Raw genomic sequence first — 19,563 nt, 5'->3', positions numbered from 1 at the left:
TGATAATGACTAAATCAACTTAATCAAATACTCTAAGATTTAAATATATGTTATATTTAAAAAAGAAAGAAGGTAAGTGTAGCTCACTGTGGCACAGTGAGTCAATCACCCAGGTACCATGCTCTGTATATGATTCTCTTCCCATGTTAACCCATTACCTATGGTTCCTTTTTCATGAAAATTCCTTAAACTCATCTACTAGTTTATTAAGGTAATTGAGCCTATGGTATTATTTCACACTGGTATAATTAATTACCTTAACTAGTAATCATGGATCAATGTAAAAATCAAAGGCAAGGATTACTACATCAAGCAACCGTGTGAAGAGCTCCACAGACACTCCTATAGAGAAACTACTGAAGCCTATTTTTAAAAATAATCATTCAAAGACTAGAAATGGTCCTAAAGGCATAAAGCAAACAAAAAAAATATTCAGGAAAATTTACTAAAACTTGGTAAGAACAGATAGAGTCTATGGTACTTAGACCAATATTCTGTTCTATCCTTCCCCCTTGCCAGCTTAGCAAGAAACTACTCTAGAATGCTGCAGCCAAGAATACAGGACTCCCCTCAGCTCCTAGTCAGAGGGCTAGCTTCCTGGAAAAGGCAGCTAAGAAGTAGAGACACTCTTCTTCTATCAGCCACTTATGGGATGAGATTCTACTTTGGACACAGCACTGCTGAGAATACTAGGGCTTCCATCTCCCTTGCCCCACTTTATAAGGCAGAGGTTGCAAGTGGGAAAAGGCAAGCTGACAAGACTTGAAGCTATTGCCCTCCTGCACAAAACACTTAGTTCCTAAAGTGGGGGTCCCATTCAGGGACATGTACACCATTGTTTCCACCCACAGTTCCAGAACCATGGCTCATATATTGTCCCCAGTGGGAGAGACAGGCTTTGAAACAGAGAGCTCTGAATCTCTTCCCAAAGGAACTGACTTCATTTACCGCAGAGTGTGCAAAAGTTCAACCTTAGGGCATTCTTTAAAATAGTGGAGGTTGGAGAACCAAGATGGCGGCGTAGGTAGACACACTGCGCCTCCTCGCACAACCAGAACTGACAGAGAATCGAACGGCAAGGGGGTCCAACACCAAGGAAACACAAAATAAACATTCATCCAGACCGGTAGGAGGGGCGGAGACGGGCACCGGGGTGGAGAGGACTCGTGTGGCTGTGGCGGGACTGAGACTGGCGGAGTGTGGGACGAACGGCACAGGCAGTCTGACCACTAGCGGCCCCTGCGGCCCCACATTGGTGCACAGATAAACCGAGAGGGCCAGACTCAGAGTGGCGGAGAACAGGGCAGGCTGAGCAGTGGGTAGCACCCTGTGGCCCCACATTCGTGCACAGATAAACCGGGTGAACGGTGGGGAGCAAAGCAGACCATGCAACCCAGGGCTCCAGCGCAGGGAAATAAAGCCTCAAACCTCTGATTGAAAATGCCCATGGTAATAAACAGAATTAGAAATGAAAGTGGAGAGATTACAACTGATACCACAGAAATACAAAGGATCGTAAGAAATTACTATGAAGACCTGTATGCTAAGAAATTTGAAAACCTAGATGAAATGGACACATTTCTAGAAAAATATAATCTTCCAAAACTGAATGAAGAAGAAGCAGAAAACCTGAACAGACCAATATCAGCAAAGGAAATTGAAGCAGTCATCAAGAAACTCCCATCACACAAAAGCCCTGGACCAGATGGTTTCACAGGAGATTTCTACAAAGCATTTAAGGAAGAACTAACCCCTATCCTTCACAGACTATTCGAAAAAATCCAAACTGATGGAAGACTCCCAAACTCTTTTTATGAAGCCAACATCATCCTAATCCCAAAACCAGATAAAGACACAACGAAGAAAGAAAACTTCAGGCCAATATCGCTGATGAACATAGACGCTAAAATTCTCAACAAAATATTAGCAAACCGCATCCAGCAATATATTAAAAAGATCATCCACCATGACCAAGTGGGATTCATCCCAGGGATGCAAGGATGGTACAATATTCGCAAATCAATAAACATAATACATCACATCAACAACAGCAAAGACAAAAATCACATGATCATATCAATAGATGCGGAAAAAGCATTCGATAAGATACAGCACCCATTTCTGATAAAAACACTCAGCAAAGTGGGAATAAAGGGAGCAGTCCTCAACATAATTAAGGCCATATATGAGAGACCTACAGCCAACATCACACTCAATGGACAAAAACTTAGAGCTTTCCCACTAAGATCAGGAACTAGACAAGGATGCCCTCTCTCACCACTCCTATTCAACATAGTATTGGAAGTCCTAGCCACAGCAATCAGACAAGAAAAAGCAATAAAAGGCATCCAAATTGGAAAGGAGGAAATGAAACTGTCACTGTTTGCAGACGACATGATAGTGTACATGGAAAACCCTATAGACTCCACTCAAAAACTACTCGACCTAATAAATGAATTTGGCAAAACAGCGGGATACAGAGTCAATACCCAGAAATCAAAGGCATTCCTGTACACCAGCAACAAAACTGCAGAAACAGAAATCAGGAAAAAAATCCCATTCGATATAGCAACAAGAAAAATAAAGTACCTAGGAATAAACTTAACCAAGGAGGTAAAAGACCTGTACTCAGAAAACTACACAACACTGAAGAAAGAAATTAAGGAAGATACAAACAAATGGAAGCAGGTACCATGTTCATGGATTGGAAGAATCAACATTATCAAAATGGCCATACTACCCAAAGCAATTTATAGATTCAATGCAATCCCTATTAGAGTACCCATGACATATTTCACAGATATAGAACAAACATTTCAGAAATTCATATGGAACCATAAATGACCCTGATTAGCTGCAGCAATTTTGAGAAAGAAGAACAAAGCAGGAGGGATCACAATACCTCATATCAAACTGTATTACAAGGCCACTGTAATCAAAACAGCCTGGTACTGGCATAAAAACAGGCACATAGACCAATGGAACAGAATAGAGAGCCCAGAAATAAACTCAAACCTATACGATCAATTAATATTTGATAAAGGAGGCAGGAGCATAAAATGGAGCAAAAACAGCCTCTTCAACAGATGGTGTTGGGAGATCTGGACAGCTACGTGCAAAAAAATGAAACTCGATCACCAACTTACGCCATACACGAAAATAAACTCAAGATGGATAAAAGACTTAAATATAAGCCGTAACACCATAAAAGTCCTTGAGGAAAACATTGGCAGGAAAATCTCTGACATTCCACGCAGCAACATCCTCACAGACACATCCCCTAAAGCAAGGGACATAAAGGAAAGAATAAACAAATGGGACCTCATCAAAATAAAAAGCTTCTGCATGGCTTAAGAAAACAGCACCAAATTACAAAGAGTACCAACAGTATGGGAAAACATATTTGCCAACGATACCTCAGACAAGGGCCTGATCTCCAAAATATATAAAGAACTCACTCGACTCCACTCCAGGAAGACAAACAACCCAATTAAAAAATGGGCAAAGGACTTGAACAGACACTTCTCCAAGGAAGACATACAGAGGGCCCAGAGACATATGAAAAGATGCTCAGCATCACTAGCCATCAGAGAGATGCAAATTAAAACCACAATGAGGTATCATCTCACACCAGTCAGAATGGCCAACATAAACAAATCCACAAACAAATGTTGGAGAGGATGCGGAGAAAAGGGAACCCTTGTGCACTGTTGGTGGGAATGCAGACTGGTGAGGCCACTGTGGAAAACAATATGGAATTTCCTCAGAAAACTAAAAATGGAACTGCCCTTTGACCCAGTAATTCCGCTGCTGGGATTATACCCTAAGAACACTGAAACACCAATCCAAAAGAATCTGTGCACCCCAATGTTCATAGCAGCACAATTTACAATAGCCAAGTACTGGAAGCAACCGAAGTGCCCATCAGCAAACGAGTGGATCCAAAAACTATGGTATATTTACACAATGGAATTCTACGCAGCAGAGAGAAAGAAGGAGCTTATACCCTTTGCAACAGCATGGATGAAACTGGAGAGCATTATGCTAAGTGAAATAAGCCAGGAAGTGAGGGACAAGTACCATATGATCTCACCTTTAACTGGAACATAAGCAATAGAAGAAAAAAGCAAACAAAATATAACCAGAGACATTGAAGTTAAGAACAATCTAACAATAGCCAGGGCGGGGGTGGGGGGTGGGGGCGGGGATAGTGGGAAGAGGGTATTACAGGAACTACTATAAAGGACACATGGACAAAACCAAGGGGGAGGGGGGAGAGGGGGGAGGGAGGTGGGTTCACCTGGGGTGGGGTAGAGGGATGGGGAGAAAAGGCATACAACTGTAATTGCATAACAATAAAAAAAAAAAAAAAAAAAAAAAGAAAATGCCCATGGGGGTTGGGGCGGCAGCAGGAGAGACTCCCGGCCTCACAGGAGAGGTCGTTGGAGAGACCCACAGGGGCCTAGAGTATGCACAGGCCCACCCACTCGGGAACCAGCACCAGAGGGGCCCAGTTTGATTGTGGGTATCAGAGTGAAAGATTGAAATCTGGAGGAGAGTGAGGCAGGCGCCATTGCTCCCTCTCAGCCCCTCCCCCACGTACAGCATCACAGCACAGCTACCAGCGTTACCCTGCCCCGGTGAACACCTAAGGCTCCGCCCCTTAAAGTAACAGAAGCACCAAGACAAAAAAAAAAAAAAAAAAAAAGGCCCAAATGACAGAACACTTCAAAGCTCCAGAAAAAATACAACTAAGCGACGAAGAGATAGCCAACCTATCAGATGCACAGTTCAAAGCACTGGTTATCAAGATGCTCACAGAATTGGTTGAATCTGTTTGAAAAGTAGATGAAAAAATGAAGCCTATGCTAAGAGAAACAAAGGAAAATGTACAGGGAACCAATAGTGATGCAAAGGAAACTGGGACTCAAATCAACGGTGTGGACCAGAAGGAAGAAAAAAACATACAACCAGAAAAGAATGAAGAAACAAGAATTCGGAAAAATGAGGAGAGGCATAGGAACCTCCAGGACATCTCGAAACGTTCCAACATCTGAATTATAGGGGTGCCAGAAGGAGAAGAGGAAGAACAAAAAATTGAAAACTTATTTGAACAAATAATGAAGGAGAACTTCCCCAGTCTGGCAAAGGAAATAGACTTCTGGGAAGTCCAGGAAACTCAGAGAGTCCCAAAGAAGCTGGACCCAAGGAGGAACACACCAAGGCACATCATAATTCCATTACCCAAGATTAAATGCAAGGACCTACATCCAAGATTACTGTATCCAGCAAAGCTATCATTTAGAATGGAAGGGAAGATAAAGTGCTTCTCAGATAAGGTCAAGTTAAAGAAGTTCATCATCACCAAGCCCTTATTATATGAAATGTTAAAGGGACTTACCTAAGAAAAAGAAGATCAAAAATAGGAACAGTAAAAATGACAGCAAACTCCCAGTTATTAATGACCACACCTAAAACAAAAACAAGAGCAAACTAGGCAAACAAGTAGAACAGGACCAGAACCATAGAGATGGAGATCACATGGAGGGTGGTCAATAGGGGAGTGGGAGGGGGAGAGGGGGGGAAAGGTACAGAGAATAAGTAGCATAGATGATAGGTGGAAAATAGACAGGGGGAGGGTAAGAATAGTGTAGGAAATGTAGAAGACAAAGAACTTATAAGTATGACCCATGGACATGAACTATAGGGGGGAATGTGGGAGGGAGGGGGTGGGCAGGATGGAGTGGAGTGGGGGGGGGGGAATGGGACAACTGTAATAGCATAATCAATAAATATATTTAAAAAAAGAAAAAAATAGTGGAGGTTGTGGTAAAAGTCAATTGGAAGGAAATTGGTAAAATCATTGAAGATCTAGGTTAAACTGCAGGCTGGCTAGTTTCCTAGAGAGAACCTAGGGAAGGAGGCAGCTTGAAGGAGCTCCTCAAAGATCAGAACAAATCTCAAGCACTGACTTCAAGAACTATACTTCCAAAAGATACTGAATTTAATTGGGAAAGCCTGTGGAACTAGTTATATCCCAAGATATTGTTTAAAACAATAAAGCAATTAGCTGGCAATGAGTGGAGCTTAGCAGTTGGGTGTGGTAAGGGAAAGAGATAGTCAATGAGAGTCTTGTGAAAACTACTGTCATCTCAGAGTGACTTTGGTCATACCCTAGGGGGCACTCCCTGAAGACCAACATGAGAGTCTTCATGGAGAAGGGAAGAATAAACTTTACTAAAATGATCCAGTCAGTTACTACAAATAATCATCATCATCATCATCATCATCATCATCATAATCATCATCAAGCACATAGCAAGCAATGACCTCTGGAGTTTGGAGTGGGGGAGTGGTGACCTAAAGGAAAAAAACCATCAACAAAGAATTCTGCATCCAGCAAAGTTTATTTTTAAAAATAAAGGTGAAATAAAGGCATTTCCAAATAACCAAAAATCAAGACAATGTGTTGTGATCAGACCTGCCTTACAAGAAATACTAAAGAAAGTTCCTCAGGAAGAATGCAAGTGACCCCAGGTTGTAATCTGAATCCATACACAAAAAACCAAAGTGCACTAGTAATTATAAAAAATAATAGAAATGTACATTTCTTCTTCTTCCTGATTTTGAATAATTAAATAAAATAAGTTGTATATAATTATATTGTCAGTCCTATAACAAATTAAAAAGCAATATATATGCCAATAAGAACACAAAGGGGAGAGGCCCCAGATGGTGGAGGACTGAATGGAAGCCACACTAACCTCCTCCCAGGACCAATATGGAATTACAACTAAAATGTGGAGAAATCACTTGGAACAAACAACTGAACAATATTGAGAGAGAGAAAACTTATAACCATGGACAGACAGAAGAATCAGCTTCAGCACAACGTGTCTGGTAAGGAGTGTGGTGGAGACTCAACAGGGCTGGCTGGGCACCCACAGGCAGCAGTGCCAGAGGGATAATTAAGCAGCTGGTTGGATCCCCCTGAGAAGTGTGGGGTCTAAACCCTAAGATGGGTCCCCAGACTAGAGCACCACAGCCCAAAAAGTACACAGATAACAACCAGTGATGAAAAGCTGCATGGTTGCTCTCTGCCAGAGACAGGCAGCTGGAGATGCAAAGAGCCATTTAAAGAGCCAATGCCCTAACTTTCATTAGCAGCCACTTACCCTGGGCTCCAGCAAAAGTGGGGGCAGAGTAGACTAGAGCAGCCTGAGGAGAGACTGGGGAGAGAGTAGATGCTGGGATTCAGGTGCTGAGTCATCCCCCATTAGGCAGCATCCATCCTGCTCAGGCAGACCACTGCCTCCAAGCAGCAACAGCCTGAGGGGAAACAATATCCCCAACCCCAGGAGGGATTCTGCCCCTCCCTATGGTGCTTAAGCCTAACTGCTGAGTGCAGAGTGATTACATTAACAACTGAAGGAGTCAGCCACAGACAGTAAATCCCTGGCAAAGGTGGGGCAGAGTGGACTAGAGACTTGAGGAGAGACTGTGGACAGAGGTTTTCAGGAGGGAACTGAGAGAGTAACCTTTGGGATCCTAGTGCTGAGTTATCCCCCATAGGGCAGGAGCCATCCTGCTCAGCCAGACCACTCCCCTCAAGTGGCAGCCGCCTGAGGGGAAACAATAGCCCCACCCTCAGGAGGGATTCTGCCCCACCCTATGGTGCTAAAGGCTGCCTGCTGAGTACAAAGTGACTAGATTAACAACTGAAAGAGTCAGTCACAGACAGTAGATCCCTGGAAGTCTGGAACAGGCTACCTAATGTCAGATGGGGTTAACATCTGACATCACCAGAGGCAGATCCAGAAAGAAAAAAACAGTGTACCTGCACAACAGCATACAAGACATGGTGAGTGGAGTGATCCTCAGTCAACCAGCTAGAGGGAAGGACCCATCAAAGAATAACCCAACAATAGTCAAAACCCAGTTACATCCAGACAGCCAACATAAATGGCAAAAAGGGCATCCCAAGAGCATCAAGTTCAGGAGATCAAGGAGACTGTAGCACTGAATCTGACAGGTCTCCTATCATAGAAGTTCACACCACAAACTCAGGGAGTCAAAACAGATGAATTTAAGAAGCAGAAGCAAACAAGAAGAGTATCACAAATAATGGGAAGACAAAGAAACAACTCCCAATTGAAAGGAAAGGAGGAATCCTCAGAAAGACTGATAAATGAAATAGAGGCAAATCAACTATCAGATATTGAGTTCAAAACAATGGTTGTAAGGAAGCCCAATGAGCTCAGTAATAATTACCAAAAACTGCAGGGAAGCTACAAGGAACTTTCTGCAAACTACATCAGCATGAAAAAGGACATAGGAACAATCAACAAGAGCCAAGAGGAAATGAAGAATATAATTTCTGAATTGAAGAACACAGGAGAGGGAATTAAAAGCAGGCTAGATGAAGCAGAAGATCAATTCAACAAGCTGGAGAACAAGATAGAAAAAACTCCCAGAAAGAGCAAGAAAATGAAAAAAAGATTCAAAAAGAATGAAGAAGGGTTAAGGGAACTGCAGGACAACATGAAATGTAATAATATCCATATATAGGGATATCGGAAGGACAAGAAGAGGAGCAAGGGATAGAAAACCTGTTTGAAAAAGTAATGATGGAAAACTTTCCTAATTTCATGAGAGAAAAAGCCACACAAGGGCAGGAAGCACATAAGGTCCCAATCAAGAGGAACCCAAAGAGGCCCACAGCAAGACACATCATAATTAAAATGGCAAAGTTCAAAGACAAAGAGAATCTCAAAGGCAGAAAGGGAGAAGCAGGAGGTAACATACAAGTGAGCCCCGATAAGGCTAGAAGCTGACTTCTCATCAGAAACACTATAAGCCAAAGGAGAATGGCAAGAAATATTCCAAGTAATGAAAAGCAAAGGCCTGCAACCAAGACTACTCTACCCAGCAAGGCTCTCAATTAAAATGGAAGGTGAAATAAGGAGTTTCCCAGACAAAAGAAGGCTAAAAGAATACACCTCCACCAAACCAGCACTGCAAGATATGCTAAGGGACTGCTTTAAGAAGATGAAGAAAAAGATTGAAAGAGAGAGGAACACAGGTACAAAGGGTTAAAATGGCAATGAATAAGTACCTATCAATAATAACCTTAAATGTAAATGGATTAAATGCTCCAATCAAAAGACATAGTGTAGCTGAATGGATAAGAAAACATGACCCACACATATGCTGCCTACAAGAGACCCACCTCAAAACAAAAGACTTACACAAACTGAAAGTGAAGGGTTGGAAAAAGATATTCCAAGCAAACAGACAGGAAAATAAGGCGGGGTAGCAATACTTATATCAGACAAGATAGACTTCAAAACAAAGGCCATAAAAAGAGACTCAGAAGGACACTTCATAATACTCAAGGGCAGAATCCATCAAGAAGACATAAACATTATAAACATATATGTACCCAACAGAGGAGCACCCAAATATATAAGGAAAATCTTGGAGGACTTCAAGAAAGATATAGACAGCAACACACTTATACTGTGGGATTTTAATACCCCACTGTCAACAATGGATAGATCTTCCAAAAAGAGTATCAACAAGGATATTGTGTCACTTAACAATACCCTAGATGAAATGGACTTAACTGATATATATAGAACCTTTCATCCCAAAGCAAAATACACATTCTTTTCAAATGCACATGGAACACTTTCAAAGATAGACCACATGATAGGACACAAAACAAGCCCCAACAAATTCAGGAAAATGGAAATCATATCAAGCATTTTCTTGGACCTCAGGGGCTTGAAACTAGAAACCAACTTCATGGAAAAAACTCAAAAACATTTAAATTCATGGAGATGAATAGCATGCTATTAAACAATGAATGGGTTAAGAATTACATCAAGGAAGAAATCAAAAAGTTTCTGGAAACAAATGAAAATGAACTCACAACCCAAAACTTATGGGACACAGGGAAGGCAGTCCTGAGAGGGAAGTTCATAGCGATACAGGCCTACCTAAAAAAGATGGAAACATTTCAAATAAACAAAGTAACCTTACATCTACAAGATCTGGAGGAACAAACAAATCCCAGAAGAGTAGAAGGAAGGAAATAATCAAGATCAGAACACAGTTAAATGACATAAAGACTAAAAGAACAATTCAAAGTATCAATAAATGCAGGAGCTGGTTCTTTGAAAAGATAAACAAAATTGACAAGCCTTTAACCAGACTTATCAAGAGTGCAGGTAAAGATATTTAAGAGCATAGAGAGATCCATTCTTGAATGGTTACCCTTCACTCTTTTTATCTTGAGTTCAATTTTCTTTTTTGTTGTTTGATTTTTATACAGTTCAATCTAATTTTGGAAGTAATGCATACTCATTGGAGGAAATTGTGAAAAGTCAGAAGACCACAAAGACAAAAATTTTGAATACCCATCTTATCACCCAAGGATGATAACCACTATTGTCATTTTGGCATGTGTCCTCACATTATTTATACACACACACACACACACACACACACACACACACACACAAGTCTCTCTCTCTCTCTAATATGCCTGCCAAAAGATCAAACACTCTAATATGTATGGTATTTTTTTCAGTTTTTACTTATCAATATATCATGAATGCTGGGTTTCTGAGTCAATTTCTTCCACAAATAACTTTACACTATTAAAGGGCTTAAAAGCCTTTAATTTAGCCTATAACAAAATTAGAAATTTAATTAGGAAGAACTAATGTTTAGTATTTTTCTCCCCTTTGTCCTTTTTGGGAAAAAACAATAATAACAAAAAATATAGCTTGAATTTTTCTTCTGTTCAAGTAAACTTTCTCTTATGACCTTATTTGTGAAGCCATTTCACACAATGGTGATTGACTTATAATATTCGACTAAATTAAAATTATTATGAACATTTGTAGGTATTAACATAAGATTGGATTTTTAACATTTTATCCAATAACTGATAAATAAAAGTAATGTTTGTTTTAACCAGAGAATATCTAATCTCATTTAAAATCTCCTTGTCACATCTTCTTACAACCACAGAGGATTTGCTGTTTTGCTCTTGAAGAAATTACCCAGGGACCCAAGAAGGCATTCAGCTCTTTCCTAAAATGTTTGCCACTTTGTCATGTTCTGTGTCAAGCTCTGTGAGTGGAGCTTCACAAGTTCATCCCTAGCTTCACCCCAAAGTCTTTGACTAACTTATCCACATCAGAACAATATCTGGGCTTATCTGTTGTTCATCTTTAAGACTCCTAACTTCTTCTATATGCACCTACTAAATGGGAAAGTCAATCAGGTACCATACTTTATAGTAGTTGCTATATGCTAAATCAAGAAAGTGGCAGATATTTCTACTTGAAAATCTTAAATTCATGATAAATCTTCAGTCTGTTCTTTTTTTTTCCTGACCTGTGGTAGGAGGAATAATGGCCTCCCCAAAATGTCCCATTCTAACCCTAGAAACCTGAAAATATGTTACATTACATGGCCAAAGGGACTTGCAGACATGATCAAGGTTACACACTTCAAGATAGGGTGATTATCCTGGATTATCCAACTGGGCCCACTCTAATTACATGAGACATTAAAAGCAGAGAACTTTCTCTGGCTCAGAGCAAAGGAGAGATGTAGCAGAAGGAAAAGTCAGAAAGGTTTGAAGCATGAGAAAGACTTGACCTGCTGTTGCTAAAGGAGTTCATTCACAGGCAAAGCATGAGAAAGAATGTAGGCAGCCTCTAGGAGCAAACACTAGCCCCTGCCTGACAGCCAACAAGGAAATGGAACCTCAGTCCTACAATCACAATGAACTAAATTCAGCCAACAACCTGATTGACCTTGGAAGTGGATTCTAATTGAGAATCTCCAGAAAGGTCCTGACAACACCTTGATTTTGGCATCATGAAACCCTAGGTAGAAGATCCAGTTTAGCCATGTTGTGCCCAGACTTTGGACTTACAGATCTGTGAACTAATAAGTCTGTCTGCTTTTAAGGCACTAGTCTGTACTAGTTTATGGTAATATGTTATGGCAGCGATAGAAACTAATACATGGTCTGAAATAAAAATCTACCTTTAAGAAATAAGATCCATTTTAAAGATTAATTATCAGGTTAAAAATAGAGCTTTCTGTAACCCAGGAATCTGATATATGAATTCTGATAATATCATAATTAGTTCAGAAAACTCCAAACAAAATAATTATTGTATTGCTACAGACCAGCTAAAATGAGTGGCTTTGTAAATTTCCTACTTGCTTCTAGCATCATTCCTTCAGAGGGTTGTAATGTGTTGCATTTAACATTTATGATATTTAAAAAAGAAAAGGGGATCAACAGTCTTGTAAAATTTAAAACATTCCAATTCAATGATTCTCTATATTGTCATCTTTGTGTGTGGAAGGGGTGAGAATATGTAAAGCTATTTTAAAATTAAACTAATAGGCCATCCTGAAACATAGAGAAAATTAACATTCCAATCTCATTATCCAAGGTGGCAGTTTTCCTACTTCCATTCTAACAAAATCAGAGCCTATTGAAATGCAGTTCAAGCCAGGAAGAAATTAAAAGACAGTTGTTAAAAAGGTTCCCAGAAATGAGAAGCAGCCACATTGTGCCGGCAGCCAGTTTTAGCGGTCAATACATTGACTGTGTCTATCTTTTTAAATCACTATATTTTGCTTCAGGCTTTGATGTGGTCAGAGAAAAGAAGCCACAAAGAAATATATCAGGAGCCCTAATGATGTGCAGTGTGGACTGTGGGTAGCCTGAGCCCACAGAGATGCTTCCTTGTTATTACTAATAATTGCTTGTCATCATTGGATGGTTGCTGATGTGAGATCATTTAGGAAATAAAAAAAAATTTTCAACACCATATAGAAGCATATTTCTCTGACCTGTACTATTTTTAAGCTGTTTCATGTATCTGCATTATGACCGAACTCATATTTGCTTTGGTTTTCAAGATTTCTCAGGAAGACATTAAGGAAGATGCATTCAATTGTTTTATTTAAATATTTATTGAAAAATACAAATGTCCTGATATCCCCTGTGCTGGGAACCACAGTAGAATAAGCATATAAAATATAACTGTAATTGAAACAGAACTATATTTATATTATCTACAATGCAGAGTACTCCCAATAAGAGTAAGACTAGACAAAAAGCTAGCACATTTTAAGTAGATCATTTATGTGAAGTGTTAGGAAAAATACTCATATAATTCAATTCCTTGTGAGATGAACACAAAGTCTTATTAAGATTTTGTGTGCAACAGCTATATCTATAATCTGATTTCTAACTTTTATCTGGAATAGTAGAGTTACTTTTATTATCTGTGTACTAGATTTATAACTTTGCACTACTTTCAATTTCTACTACTGCCTTTAGCCACTATAATATATTAAGTAGCAGCTTCAAAGACATATTTCATTAAAAAGGAAAATTAGTAATTTTACTGTAGAGAAATGTGGAAGTTACTTCCTTAGCCAAATAATTCAAGTTAACTTTATAAATAATGGGTAAAACTGATCTCTTGATCTAAAGCGCTGAGAAGAACATATCACTTCTCTGATTTTCTGCCAAATAAGAGTATGTACAATCTGAATCTAAGCATGGAGAAATATATAAACCCAAATTGAGGAGCATTCTACTGAACGATTGGCCTGTACTATTTTTTAAATGTTAATGTCATGAAGGACAAATAAAAATAAAGAAATTTTCCCAGATTTTAAAAGTTTAAAGAGAATATCACAGCTAAATGTCCAGTATGGATCCTAAATCAAAGTGTGGGGGGTGGAAATTTCCTATAAAAACACATTATTGTGACAACTGGCAAAATTTGAATATGGACTGTATGCTGGATCATATTATGGTATCAGTATTATATTCTCTGAATTTGATCATTTTACTATGGCTATGAAAGACAGGTTGAAACTGCTAAAAAAAAAAAAAACATAGGCAGTAAAATCTCTCACATTTCTCTCAGCAATATTTTTTCTGACATATGTCTTCCAGCAAGGGAAACAAACAAACAAAAATAAACAAATGGGGCCACATCAAACTAAAACCATTTTGCACAGCAAAGAAAACCATCAACAAAATGAAAAGACAGCACTGATCAGTGGGACTCAGTTGATTGGGCGTCATTCTGCAAAGCAAAAGGTCACAGGTTCAATTCCCAGTCAGGGCACATGCGTGGATTGCAGGTTCAGTACTGGTTGGGGTATGAGCAAGAAGCAACTGATTGGTGTTTCACTTTCACATCGATGTTTCTCTCCCTCTCTTTCTTTCTCCTTTCTCCTCTCCTCTCTCTAAAATAAAATAAAATTTTTTTGGAAAATGAAAGGACAATCCACTGAATGGGAGAACATATTCGCCAATGACATATCTAATAAGGAGTTAACATCCAAAATTTATAAAGAACTCATACAACTCAAAACCAAAAAAAATAATCCAATTTAAAAAATGGGCAAAGAACCTGAATAAACACTTGTCCAAAGAGGGCATACAGAGGGCCCATAGACATGAAAAGATGATCAAAGTCATTAATCATCAGAGAAATGCAAATTTTTAATTTAATCTTTATTGTATTTTTTCCATTACCATTTAGACCCTGTATACCCCTACCACCCCCCAGAGAAATGCAAATTTAACCATGATGAGATATCACCTCACACCTGTCAGAATGGCTGTTATCAATAAATCAACAAACAACAGTTGTTGGCGAGGATATGGAGAAAAGGGAACACTTGTGCACTGTTGGTGTGAATGCAGATTGATGGAGCCACTATGGAAAACAGTATGGAGGTTCCTCAAAATATTAAAAATGGAACAGCCTTATGACCCAGAGATTCCACTCCTGGGTATATACTTAAAGAAACCCAAAACACTAATTTAAAAGAATATATTCAGCCCCCCCCCCATATTTATTGCAGCATTATTTACAATGCCCAAGGTATGGAAGCAACCTAAGTGCCCATCAATAGGTGAGTGGATAAAAAAGTGGCAGTACATATATATAATGGAATATTATTGAGCCCCCAAAAAGAATAAAATATTACCATTTGCAACAGCAGGGACAGACCTACAGGGTATTATGCTAAGTGAAAAAAGTCAGAGACAGACAAATATCATATGATTTCACTTACATGTGGAATTTAAAGAATAATATAAATGAGCAAAGAAAATAGAAACAGACTCATAGACACAGAGAACAAACTGATGGTTGTCAGAAGGGAGGGCGTTGGGAGTCTGGGTAAAAAAGGTGAACGGATTCAGAAGTACAGATATTGTTAGTTACAGAATAGTCATGGGGATATAAATTACAGCACAGGGAACATAGTAATATTCTAATAACTAGAGTGACAGGTAGGTATTGATAATTTTGGAGGAGACACTTTGTAAAGTATATGATTGTCTAACCACTATGCTATACAACTGAAACTAATACAAAATAATATTGAATGTAACTGTAATTGAAAAACAAATACTTGGCTGTAGCCGCCACCGCCACCGCTGCTGCACTGATGGCGGGTTCCCCCGCACCCCAGAATGGTACATGAAACTTCCAGGACTTTGACTGTCAGGAACATGACATAGAAACAACTCATGGCGTGGTCCACGTCACTGTCAGAGGCCTACCAAGGGGAAACAGACCAGTTATTCTGACATATCATGACATTGGCCTCAATCATAAATCCTGTTTCAACACGTTCTTTAACTTTGAGGACATGCAGGAGATCACTCAGCACTTTGCTGTCTGTCATGTGGATGCCCCAGGCCAACAGGAAGGTGCACCCTCTTTCCCAACAGGGTACCAGTACCCCACAATGGATGAGCTAGCTGAAATGCTGCCTCCTGTTCTTACCCACTTAAGTGTGAAAAGCGTCATTGGGATTGGAGTTGGAGCTGGAGCTTACATCCTCAGCAAATTTGCACTCAATCATCCAGAGCTTGTGGAAGGCCTTGTCCTCATTAGTGTTGACCCTTGCGCTAAAGGCTGGATTGACTGGGTGGCTTCCAAAATCTCAGGCCTGACAAGCAATGTTGTGGACATTATTTTGGCTCATCACTTTGGGCAGGAAGAGTTGCAGGCCAACCTGGACCTGATTCAGACCTACAGACTGCATATTGCCCAAGATATCAACCAAGAAAACCTACAGCTCTTCCTGGGTTCTTACAATGGACGCAGAGACCTGGAGATTGAAAGACCCATGCTGGGCCAAAATAATAACAAATCAAAGACCTTAAAGTGTTCTACTTTATTGGTGGTAGGGGACAATTAACCCGCAGTTGAGGCTGTGGTTAAATGCAATTCTTGCCTGAATCCTATAAATACAACTTTGCTCAAGATGGCCAACTGTGGTGGACTGCCCCAAGTAGTTCAACCTGGGAAGCTCACCAAGGCCTTCAAGTACTTTTTGCAGGGAATGGGCTACATACCATCTGCCAGCATGACCCGGCACGCCCGATCATGAACCCACTCCACCTCGAGTAGTATCTGCTCTAGAGAAAGTGCCTTTAGTCGATCTGTCACCAGCAATCAGTCAGATGGAACTCAAGAATCCTCTGAGTCCCCTGATGTTCTGGACAGACACCAGATGATGGAGCTGTCCTGCTAACCATACGCTCCTCCCCTGGACCATGCAAGTCCATCCTCCTTCAAACGACCACTCCATAATATAACATTTCATCCAGCAAACTGGCATCTATCTTTAACTCCTGCATGACCACTGACTCTTTTCTCCCTGGTATCCTGGATTTATCATTCCCTGCCTGCCCGCCCTCTCTTTTTGTATGTACCAGGAACCGCTTCACACCATTACTGTAACATTCCAACATCTTTAGCTGATCAGCTCTTATCTTCTCTTGCCAGCTTTTCCCCGTGCTTTCCCAGCTTCATAGCTGATAAGATTTCTTTAATCCTGATGTATGTGTGTGAGCACGTGTGTCTGTCTGTGTGCATATTTCTGTGATTTTATAAATGCTTTCTTGTAGAGCTTCTGCAAAAAAAAAAAAAACAGAAAAGGGACTTTTTTTGCATTTTCAGTAGTGTTTTTAGGGGAAATATGCAGATCTCTAGGTTGGGTAGGTTACTGCATTCTCTTTTGGTTCCAAATTGGTCAGCGTAATTTACAAAGTGACTTCTGGAGAGAGCAGCTCTGAGGAATGTAGAAGACCGTTATTGTTTGGACTGTTAATCGTGACCAATAGAAGGGAGCCTGTTACATAGAGAAGCAGGCAGCGTGGCCAGCCACCTCCTCCCATCCAAATGAATTCACATACACCATTCTACAAATAAAAGGGAGGGAGGGATGTGTACTGTTGTCAGAAGCTCATGAATAATGAGGTTCTGATGCAACGTGGAGTTGTTCCCAAGGAGTGGGTGTGGCTTAATTATTGGACTCTCTTGGCACAGGAAGGTGGAAAACGAAATGCCAGGCATTCGGCTGCTGGAACAAAACTGTCTGATACCACTAGCAAACATCCACAAGAAATACCCTCCAGCTCTGTGATGGAGAGTGTTTCTCTATCCCCTCAACCCTTAACAAAAGGAGAGGTACAGCCTGGAAGTTATGTAGGTTGTGAGGAAATGGCTTTGGGGAGAGGAAGAGACATTTAACAGAATATCGTATTTAAGCCTTGAGTTCAGCAGACCTAAGTGGAAGCTAAGTGAAATTGAGATAGAACTCGTTTTTCAGAAAGATTCTTAATCCTGTGAACTCTCTTTTGTAGGAGGGAAGGGGTCAGTCTGTGACAGCAGCCTGTCCAGGTAAAACTGTGTTTAGTCTACTGCTGTTACCGCTGGGCGGAGGGTGAAAGCAACTGCCACAAAACCAGGGCCCAGCCCCTGAGGGCATCAGGATGTAAGCACAGGGTGACACAGCTCCAAATCTTAGGAAGAGGCTTTCCAGTCATAGTGTTTGCTTTCTGCCAAGATAGGGAATACGTCACTCTGCCAGAGTACGACTTTTTACAGATTATTAAATAAAGCTGTATATGTCTCATTGTTAAAAAAAAATACTTTAAATAAAATTAAAAAATAAGAAATACAAGTTGAGGTATTTAGTGGGGGAAAAGGCATGATATCTGTGACTTACTTTCAAATGGTTTAGAAAACTAATAACAACAAAGACAATAAAATGTATATGCATAAATATATTTGAGTAGGGGGATAAAGTGAAAAAGTAATTGTGGTAAAATGTTAATAACTGATAAATCTGTATAAAGGATGTACCCAAAATCTTTGTACTGTTTTTTTCTAAATGAAACTCATCTGTAATTTTAAATTATTTGAAAGTAAAAAGTTAAAATTAAATACAATAAATAAAAAACCTTACAAATATATTACAACTGTGACTCCAACTATATACCCTGTCCTAAAGTAAGCAAAAGTTAATTCAACTTGATTAAACTGTGTAAGTTATTTGTTTATATTTGTTCATAAAGATTTCACCCTAAGTTAATGTTGATTCCTTATCAATGTCTTCCTGTTTTCACCAACAAATATTTCGCAAGGGAGTGTTGCCAGAAGAAAATACCACATTGAGCTGAACGTTGACCTTCTGAGAGATTTGTACTTCCTCAGAGTAACCCAGAGGGACTAAAACAGACAAACAGAATTAAAATGCACCCATTAGAAATCTTGCCCCACTCAAACCTCAGAGCCCCAAATGAAATCCTCTGAAGATGTCCATATTATTGCTTCGCTTCCAAAAAACCATGTTGTGATTACTAAGTTAGTGAAAAGTGATTTTCCTTGTTTAACCTAATTAATGATGATCAAGTTCTCACATGCACTAGATATTGTCCATGTGTATTTGTAGCCACACTAAGAGAAGAACTAGTTTCAGAAAAGTAGACAGATACACATGGGTGCTAGAAGAAAGGCAATGGACAAGATAATATCCAAGAATAAATAAAATTAACCAAAAAAAAATGCACCCATTAGCCAAGCCTATTACACTCCATTCCCAGTGCTATTCTTAAGTGGAACTAGCCTAGAAACAAGATGCATTCATGGAGACATACCTGCCAACTCCCTGGAAATTAGCTATACTAAACTTTTCATTAAGAAATGGGTGACTCAATTAAAAAATGGGCAAAGGACTTGAACAGACACTTCTCCAAGGAAGACATACAGAGGGCCCAGAGACATATGAAAAGATGCTCAGCATCACTAGCCATCAGAGAGATGCAAATTAAAACCACAATGAGGTACCATCTCACACCAGTCAGAGTGGCCAACATAAACAAATCCACAAACAAATGTTGGAGAGGATGCGGAGAAAAGGGAACCCTAATGCACTGTTGGTGGGAATGCAGACTGGTGAGGCCACTGCGGAAAACAATATGGAATTTCCTCAGAAAACTAAAAATGGAACTGCCCTTTGATCCAGCAATTCCGCTGCTGGGATTATACCCCAAGAACCCTGAAACACCAATCCAAAAGAACCTGTGCACCCCAATGTTCATAGCAGCACAATTTACAATAGCCAAGTACTGGAAGCAACCTTAGTGCCCATCAGCAAACGAGTGGATCCAAAAACTATGGTATATTTACACAA

At 39.8% G+C, this 19,563-nt stretch overlaps 1 pseudogene; it reads left to right on the top strand.

The window, feature by feature from the left end:
- Positions 1 to 15,530: 15,530 nt before the first annotated feature.
- Positions 15,531 to 16,811, top strand: LOC112322455 (protein NDRG3 pseudogene; annotated as a pseudogene).
- The last annotated feature ends 2,752 nt before the right edge of the window (positions 16,812 to 19,563 follow it).

The sequence above is a fragment of the Desmodus rotundus genome, chromosome X, assembly GCF_022682495.2.
Source record: "Desmodus rotundus isolate HL8 chromosome X, HLdesRot8A.1, whole genome shotgun sequence".
Taxonomy (NCBI): domain Eukaryota; kingdom Metazoa; phylum Chordata; class Mammalia; order Chiroptera; family Phyllostomidae; genus Desmodus; species Desmodus rotundus.
This window is presented reverse-complemented; position numbering and strand designations above follow the sequence as displayed.